At 50.8% G+C, this 9,501-nt stretch overlaps 1 long non-coding RNA gene across 1 annotated transcript; it reads right to left on the minus strand.

Moving 5' to 3' along the window:
• Positions 1-3,657: 3,657 nt before the first annotated feature.
• Positions 3,658-5,670, minus strand: LOC148642284 (uncharacterized). Its single transcript, XR_015929633.1, has 4 exons — positions 5,551-5,670; positions 5,199-5,305; positions 4,948-5,069; positions 3,658-4,694 (listed from the first exon to the last, which is right to left on the minus strand). It is a non-coding gene; the product is annotated as an uncharacterized LOC148642284 (long non-coding RNA).
• Between the last annotated feature and the right edge of the window lie 3,831 nt (positions 5,671-9,501).

Below are 9,501 nucleotides of genomic sequence, written 5' to 3' on the forward strand. Positions count from 1 at the left end.
CTATTGATGGTGGACAACAGGTATCTAGTGTTATTGTTGTTCTCAGTGATGTGGGAGAAGTAGCAGGATCTAGCAGACTCTACTGCATCCTTTTATTCGATCAAGTGCTCCTTCCAAGACTTAAGATGTTTGTTCAAGCCAGTTTTCCGTTTGCGGAAGGGATGTGGGAGCTGAAGCGCACATCTGGCTTATCTGCCTCTGTGTAAATTTCAGCCTCTTCATCCAGAAGAGTGAAAGCTTCCTTGCGATCAGACACAGAACAATCAATAAACGTCTACCGAAGGAGAGAGAGGGGCAGGAGACCTACGTATCTTTTTATGGTAAAGGTGAATTTCAAGGCTCCCGACCTTTAAACCCGGAGCTGTCCGGGTTTATGACATCTTTCTCCGTGGCGCCTGAAAGCAGCAGGAAGATCCCCGCCAGATCGCCCACAGCCCAGCTCTTGATAACAACAGTGACACACCGAGAAGAACCAGTGATAAATCTCCATGGCAGCAGCAGGCCTCCAGGTGGCGCTCTTCATCAGGTTTTTCAGGTTTGCATAGCGCTCTTGCATCAAGCAGGACCTGGGATTAATTTCTTCAATCAAGCAACTGTTCGCCTCAAGTGATTAATGAGCAGCTGAGGGAGCAGAGCCCGAAGATCAGCTCCACCTGCACCCAGGTGACTCACAAAGGCTCTTCAGGAACCGCAAGCGCTGACTGAGCCTTTACGTGCAACAGCTGTTATTTTTAAAATGAGCTGTTTTTGAAAACGACACCTAGCTATTTTTCAGTACTAAATCTCAAGCGTGTCCCTCTCCAGGAGCAGGGGATTAAAAGCTGGACTCAGCTGCAGACCCCCACGGGCCAGAGGACAGCCGGAACAGGCGCCTGCTTGCAGGGGAATCAGCACAGGTGGCTCCTCATCATTTTTATGGGAAAGAGGAGGCTCTTTTGTTCAGACCGATGCCCAGGGCGGAACTGGTACTGGAATCACCGCTGGTGTGTGCCAGGCTGTGGTTGATGAAGCACTACGGATCAAGAGCAGCCCACCCGTCGCACTTCCGGACCAGCCAGCCCAGAAACCAGCCCAGTCTTGCCGGCTCTGAGAGCTGGCCTGGAGAGACAGAGAGCAGGAGGCGAGTGTGAGCAGAGGAGACCCTCTGGTCTCAGGCCGCAGGACAGACGCAGTTGGGTCAGTCAGAGGACACCGCATCTCTCTCTTGCTTCTATATCCTGGGAGCGGTCTTGCAGATCTCTGACAGCTCATCGCACTGGGGCTGCTCAGAGCTCAGGGGCTAATCCTGGACTTCAAGCAGCAGGTCTGCACCGTACAGGTGGAGGCAGATGGGCTGAGCCCCAGCTGAGCAGACAGGCAGGATCAGGGCTCCTGCCTGCTTTGTGTCTGGGCTGCCCTACGCAGCTGTAGAGCCAACAGCTTTGAACAAACAGGGCGTATCTGAGAGCTAGAATTACAGAGAGATTATTCTGTTCGGTAGGACGCTTACACAACCCACTTCCTCAGACACAGCTCCTGTATAGCGTTCCACCCCACTGCAGTCAGCTCTTTCTCATTCTGTTTGTGTTGGGAGACTCAAGCCCAACACCCCTCAAACTAGCCAGATTCTAAATCACATGGGGGGCTTGCACAACTGTACCCCCCATTCATCCTCCTGCCACCCCACCTCTGACCCCCAGGCAAACTCGTTAGCAGACACTAATTGCAGAGCCAGAGCGAACAGGCAGATTATTGCACACAGCACACACACAAACAGCACGCTCATCACACACACAGGCAGGCAGAGCACACAAACACACAGCGTACACACAGCGCAGTCCTCTTCCCACCACCACTCAGACACTGGGCCTGACTACTTGCCCCAAGTCACACAGACAGAAACTCCACGAAGAGACAAGGATCTTCACGAAGAGCAAATTCCAAGAGATATGTAAACAACAAATAAAGTACGTCATAAATGTGGCAGGAAAACTAGTAAGTGGAGCTGGCGGAGCTGTGATGTATGGAGACTGGGACTCCTGCTCAGGCACAGGGAGCAGCAGCTGGTCTGACAACAGAGGCAACACGTTGCAGATCTTCTCTAGATCCATCGCAGGCTGTCCATTCGCAGCAGGCAGAAGTGGCGCCCTGGACTCCGAACCACAAGGGTGTGGCATCGAATCCAAAGGAAAAGGGTGCAAGTGTCAGTCATTTTGCATAAAAACATTAGACAAATAAACCATTAAGTAATAATAATAATTATTCCTTACACTTATAAAGCGCTCTTCTGGAGACTCCACTCAAAGCACTTTACAGGTAATGGGGATCTCCTCCACTACCACCAGTGTGCAGCCCCATCTAGGTGGTGTGACAGCAGCCAGAGTGCTCCAGTCCTCTCCCCACACACCAGCTCTCAGTGGGGAGGAGAGCAGAGTGATGAAGCCAGTTCAGAGATGGGGATTATTAGGAGGCCATGATTGGTAAAGGCCAGAGGGAAATTTGGCCAGGAATGCCGGAGTTTCACCCCTACTCTTTTAGAGAATTGCCCTGGGATTTTTAATGACCACGGAGAGTCAGGACTTCGTTTTTATGTCTCATCCAAAAGATGGCGCCTTCTTACACTATAGTGTTTCCGTCAATATATGTAGTGAGCGCCCCCTACTGGCCCCACTAACACCTCTTCCAGCAGCTGCCTCAGCTTTCTCAGGAATCTCCCATCCAGGTACTGACCAGGCTCACACCTGCTGGGCTTCAGTGGGCTGCCAGCTGTGAGTGGCAGGATGATACAGCTTCTGGCAAATACAGGTACACACTGGGACAATTTACAGACACCAGTGAACGTGGCCAGCATGTCTCTGGACTGCAGGAGAAGACTGCAGTACCGGGAGAAAAGCCACATGGCCAGAAGAGAACATGCACACTCCACACAGAATGAGGCTCAGGCCATAATCAAACACAGGAAGTGTGAGAGCAGCGCTGACCACCAGCATCCCCCTTTCTGAGGTTGTTCTGTCTCCCGCAGTCTAGGGAAGGAAACGGGGAGAGGAAGTTTGTAAAGACGACAAAGCTGAGGGAGACATGATTGAAAGGAAGGATTGTTACCTGAAAGAAAAGCTGTCCAGATCAGGTCATTAGATCATCTGCATCAAACCTTCATCTTCACTGGGTTTTAAGCAGACAGACCAGAACAGGAAGGAAACAGGATCATGACTCTCATGGATAACGGGGGGTGTGGGAGAGGGAGGCTCTATTTTAAGGCTTGATCCTGAAAGCTGGTCATAGTGAAGAAGAGCAGGCGGATGTTGCTAATGGGGTTTGACAAGCTGTGACAAGCACTCCCTCCCTCTTCCTGCTGTGAGTCACAGGCCCAGCGGAGCCCCACAGTCGCGCTGCTCCTGTAACTGCAGTGCACAGGCAGTATACCGGACAGCTCCACACAGGCGCTCCAGCCTTGCACTCTGCCAATCACTACTCCCTTCCCCACCTGCAGGGCAGGCGACATCGCTGGGCCTTGGCCACAGCCTCGCCCTTTGACCTTTCACACTGCCACCACAGCAACACAGCTGGCAGCAGGAAGCGGGCGAGAGGCCAGGCTGGCTGAGTTAATCACACCGACTGTAACAGGGGGCAAACTCCTGGCAGTTTTAAGGAACATTAAACAAGAAGAAAAAACAACCATTTTCTACTAGAACCTACTGGAGGTCCTGGATGTGCCAACCTCAACCAAGACCACACACAAAACTGGCACAGTGACCCAAACAAGCTGTGGACATAGTGGAAGGAGATCAGAGCTTTTGTTTCAAGAAAGGAGGCAGGAGACCAGCTAGCAAGCTGGGAGGAGCTCCATGTCTGGATTTGAAAAGGTAATGGTTCATTCTATGCTGAAAGCTGAGTGGCAGAGGTGTCCTAGATTGGACCTGCATGAACCCCACTCATCTGCAAATCCAACACATAAAACTGCTGGAACTCCTGCCTCTGCCCACAAACCACAGGAGAGAGAGCAGAGGTCGGAGGTCATAAGCACTAAAGCACAAGCAGTCAGATGAATGTGACCCTTTCATCGTGCTGCACAGAGTCTAGATGCCAGACAGTGCTGCTGCCCTGGACTGGATTGTCTTATACAGTCAGCTGGGGAATCTGGACTTCAGACAGCCCGGAGCTCAACACTGCTGAAAGTTTTGTCCGTCTGTAGCATGTTTGTACAAGTAGCTCTTACAGGTCCATAAATAACTTCCAATCTCAGAGCTTTCAGAGCCAAAGTGTTTGGAGTCTGATAAAAATCTGCCTATATGAATTGCATCACGTGAAAAGCTCATTTTATTTCGCAAACCTCTGGGATTTCCATGGTGCTAAAGATAAGGTTTATCTGCAAGAGGCAGTGGCCTTGTTTGAAGTGCTGCCAGGGAGAATGCTGACTGAGATATTTTTCCCGTGCTGGTGACAGTCATGCCCTTCCCAGACTGGGCTGGAGTCCCCTTGCCCACGCGAGGCCGGTCAGCCCGTCCGCTGTTTCCCAGGGGCATCCAGGACACTGAGCTGACAGCACAGCCTCAGCCCTTCCTCGCACAAACCGCGGAGGCGTTGAGCTCCACGCTGACCAGAGCACGGAGAGATTTCAGGACTGGAAAAGTTCCCAGTTTTTATTGTTCCAGAAGCTTCAGAGTCTGTCAGACACTGGGCTTTGAAAGTGCACTTCTTCAGTGAAGAAATAAAACCTGTTGGAGATGAAAGCAGGGGCAGGAATTCATAGGTTTAGCACCTATTTGCAGAGCTAAAGCCAAATAATCCACAACCATCCCAACTATTTTAAGTATGTGAAAGGCTGTTCCAGGGATCTTTGTTCCACCCTTAACTGACCCGTCTGCAGCTTAATGGTTTCAGTCCAATTATCTGAGCTCTCTGTCCAGAAGCTCACTTTGCTGTGTTAGGAGCTATAGTCCTACAGCAAGAGCTGCAGCTGTACTGTACCTGCAATGAAGTGGCCACAGTCCTGTTGAACAGGACAGAAGATCCATTAACAGTTATGCACAGAGGCTACCATGTCTCCAGGGAGCTCTGAGCTCACAGCCCCAGCATCAGAGCAAGCACACCTGCAGAGAGTGGGCCCAAGCTTCAGTTTCCTAACTACTCTCTCAGATCTATATACTAAACAGCAAAGCTATGCTTCTTGGTCAACTCAGTCTAAATTTCAATCTTCACCAAGTACTGCACATAGTCACCTCACTCACTAGGATCTCATCAACTCCTCTCTCCATCACTCACCATGTACCTGAGTATCCAACCCAATCAACTACTGCCGACTTCTTAACTTCACTAGTCACTATCCCTTAAAAGACACCAGAGTATTAGATTAGACTCTGTATTTCAACAGTCACTCTTCACCAAATGGCCGATCTTCACAGCCAGGAGCATCTCATCACTCTCCCTGCTGATCCAGTTTGGCCTGGGAAACCCCAGTAACCCCACCTGAGCCCCTGACAGCAGATCCACATCAGACTCTCTCAGCTGTGCTACACAGTCCTGTTCCTCCGTTTCACACTTCAACCCCATCAAGTCTGACAAACTACCCACCTGTCCAACACCTGGGATACCCTTCAGACAGATCTAAGATTTATTTATTTATTTATTTATTTATTTTCCACTTGTAGGCTAGCCTCCAATACAGTACTAATGAACCCTCACTCTCCCACCTTCAAGACTGAAGCATAGACATACACTGAAACCCTTATCCTCCCAGTTCTTAAAAGCCTCTTAATTAACCCAGAGGAGTGGCTGATTCCACACAGAACCTATCCTGACAGCACATTTCTTTCATGTGGAATTTCATTCCCTCTGAGTGCTAATTAGTCAATTGGACCAGCTGCCTGATCCTGCAGGTGCTTTTCCATGAGGAGGTGGCTCTCTCACAGTGCCAGCTCACTAGCTCACAGATGGATGATTGTTCTGAGCTCCATTTTGCTTTCCTGTGCAGTTTCTGTGACCCTCCACTTAACGCCCAGCAAGTCACTGTTTTATTGTGATACCCTATTAGGTTTTACAATGGAAGGAAGGGCTTTTGATAAAATCAGTCAGTGTCACCTGAAGCAGCTATAATCACCTCTGTTTTAATAGGGGCCTGCTTGAGTTTGTTTCTTGCTCAGGGAAGAGCAGTCAGCTCAGCCAGAGAGAAGCCACCTCCTGAGACATGGATCTGGGTATAGCAGTATTGCCATTGTCCCTCTGCAGAACAGCGCCGCCTGTGGACACACTGGGGAAAGCAGAAGAGAAGTGTGTGGGGGTCTGAAGGGCCCAGTTAGCAGACCTCCTGCACGCTGCCCAGTGTCCTGGTGATTGCTGATCAGACCAAAGCCCATTGCACAAGCACACACTACACTTGCACAATCATGCACACACCCACAATTACATACACATGTATGCATGAGCAACACACCCACACACAAACAAATGTGCATGCACACAGTCACACAGAATCACATGCTGTGGAGATCAAAGCTGTCTATGGGTAAACAGAGCAATATGAGCCAGGACAGATTTTACAGGAGCAAATAAACCTGAAGGAATGTGATGTCTAAACTACTAGACCTTTTTATATCAGATTCAAAAGACAATCACCAACTATTAGATATGTCCAAGTAATGAGTAATAAGGCAGGAATCTGAAAGCACAGGGACATTGAGGGGCAGTTGAACCGGGTTCTTGATTTCTGTGACTGCTGTCCAGCAGAGTCTAGAGGTCACTCCAGCCCTGGCCAGTGCCCTTGCTGGACACATCATAGCCCAGCAGAGGGCCTGAATAGACTTGTCCCAGCTCCCCTTTCTCAGAGCTCGCAGGCTGCAGGGCTGGCTTCCCTCCTCTGAGGTCGCATTTCTGCTGCAGTGGCTGCGGCTGACAGGTGCGATTCTATGCAGCGATAAAGGATCCCATTGTTTGATTGTGAACCTACTGATTAAAAGAGACTGCAGTTCCCACAGTCACGGGCGATGGGTGGGTTCAGAGAAGTGAGCTGCTCAGGGCAGAGTCGGCCCTTATTTTGAAAGCTCTGTGTTGACAGGTATGCAGAGCAGCCAGATTAGAGATTGAAACGTTAAGACGAGTCACACAAGAGGGCTCATTGTGTCCTGTGGGACTGTGATGGTGATGGGGGGGTTAGGTTTAGCCCTGCTTTGGCCCTGGTTTAACCCGGGTGTGGCCCTTGTGTGGCCCTGGTTTAATCCAGGTGTGGCCCCTGTGTGGCCCTGGTTTAACCCTGGTCCGCCTCTCGTGGCTCCAGGCCTCAGAGGTGCCCTGTGAGCAGCAGCCTGAATCCAGGAGCCCGATGGCTGGTGTTGTGCTGGTCCTGAGCTGGGACAGACCCTGCGCCTCAGGCTTGGGGCTCAGGCTTACAACAGGGGCCAGGAGTCTCCCCAGGGCCACAGAGGCGTTGATCAACACTTGTCCAGCACACTTTAAAATCCTTATCTGTGGTTGTGAACAGTGATGTACAGTCAATCCAGGCTAATTCCCCAAAACAGCTTTTGATTCTAATTTGTTGTTGCAAACATCCCGACTTAAAACAAGAGATTTCTTCAAACTGCAGATAAAGGTGCGAACGGTGAGATCTCAGCGTCGGGAGTGGGTGTGGCCTGGCTCGGTGGGTGAGGGTGTACCCTACTTCTTTCCCTGCATTCCTCTGGTGGTTTTGTAGGATTTGGCAACTCTGAAGTAAAACAGGTAACAACTTCTGCTCCAAGATCAAATTCTTGATACCAGGCGTGTTCGGTCAAGGTGCCTCCCTGCCCCGCGCAGCCTGGAGCTCTGCGGCTCCTGCCAGGCGAGAGCAGACAGGGGGCGCTGTGCCCCGTTCTCACGGGCGACTTTCTGCTGCTGAGCTGAGAGATGTTGGTCGGTTCTCTTTGTTCACGTGTTGAGCAACTGCTCGCTCTCCCCCACCCCAGCGCTTCGCCCTGCAGCTTGCCAGGCTGTGACGCACCTCAGGGAAACGCTGCTTCACCGTTCAGAGGCTTTGCTGAAAAACCAGAAACTGTACCTGTGTGTCTGGTGAGAAGCACACAGGTCTAAACACAAACAGGCTATCGCCACTGTGATCACACAGCCTGAGACAGGGGACAGACTATCACCAGTGTGGTCACACAGCCTGAGACAGGGGACAGACTATCGCCACTGTGATCACACAGCCTGAGACAGGGGACAGACTATCACCAATGTGGTCATATAGTGGCCTAGTAAGGGTGGGCAGAGAATGGGCTGAGCTGCAGTCGAGCCTGATGCAGAGAAAGAAGAAGCCGGCGAGTCCAGTGAAAGCCAGTACTGTAAAGCCCCTGACGTCACACTGGAAGAGTGCACTGAAGCTGCACAATACACTATGTTGAATATCCAAATGTAACACATTCGTTATTGATGCCGATAAAGTGCTCCAGAATAACTGAAAACAAACACTTCCAACCTCAATCAAGAGGAAGGTTTTTGCAGAAGTGAACTACTGGGCTGGTCGTGAGAGCAGGAACTCTAGGTTTGTTCTGTGCAGAAGTGAGGATATTCTGTGAGAAGCAGAGGGACACCACTCACCCCTGCACTGCGCGCACTGTGCAGACACACGCTGCACTGCAGCCTTTCACACACGTCCTATAAAGATAAGATCACAAAGCAACAAAAAGTTAAGTTGACATGAACTTGGGTTTAAAAAATACAGCGAAGACTCAGCTGCCTGACAACAGCAGGAGCCGGGAAGAATTCCAGAGACGTCTTCTCCGGGCCGGAGGAGAGCAGAATTCCACGAGCATCTCCTTCGCCCAGCATGTCATCAGAGCTAATCTTCCCTGACCAGGGAGCTGGCCCATGGAGAGCCCAGGCAGCCGGATTTAGACAGAGCAATCCAGAGGATGTTGTCTAAAAATAGCTGTCGTATAAATTCCAAGGAGGGAGGTTTGTTTTTAAAATGTAAAAATAAAAAACAACAAATGTGCCACCAGCGTGTTACAATGGCAGCGCAGGCCACAGGCGCAGGAGATGTGTCGAGTAGTGGCTGGCCCATAATCCCCAGCAACATCTGGACCGTCGCCTGGCGGAGCGGAGCGGAACCGCAGCGGGGGCACGCCGTTATTTTGGGATTCTTCTTCCATACGTGGCCGGGGCAGGAGAGGAGGCCCGGAGCATTCGGTTCCCTCATTCTTCATCGACCTCTAGCATCAGGGTCCCTCTGCAAGTCAGTTAACTGGTCCGGGTAAAATTATGGAGTTCTGGACCGGCTGGGTCTGGGCCGGGCTCGGATCAAGTGCCCCTGGCTGGGTGGAGCTCTTTGCTGTTTGTGAACTCACAGTGTTGACCTGGAACCAGAGAGGACGGGTCTCCATGACACCTAACTTCCTGAACACCTATCTGAATGTCTTCTTTGGGCTCCGCAGAGGTGTTTGTTTTACAGTTGCCCCATTTTTCCCCACACCAGAAACTGGTTCCCACACATGTTCCTGTGAGGAGAGTTATTGGTTTTCCTGATATTACAAATAATATTTGAGAGGTCATGTG

Source organism: Lepisosteus platostomus, chromosome 23 (assembly GCF_059453375.1).
Source record: "Lepisosteus platostomus isolate fLepPlt1 chromosome 23, fLepPlt1.hap1, whole genome shotgun sequence".
NCBI classification, from domain to species: Eukaryota; Metazoa; Chordata; class Actinopteri; order Semionotiformes; family Lepisosteidae; genus Lepisosteus; species Lepisosteus platostomus.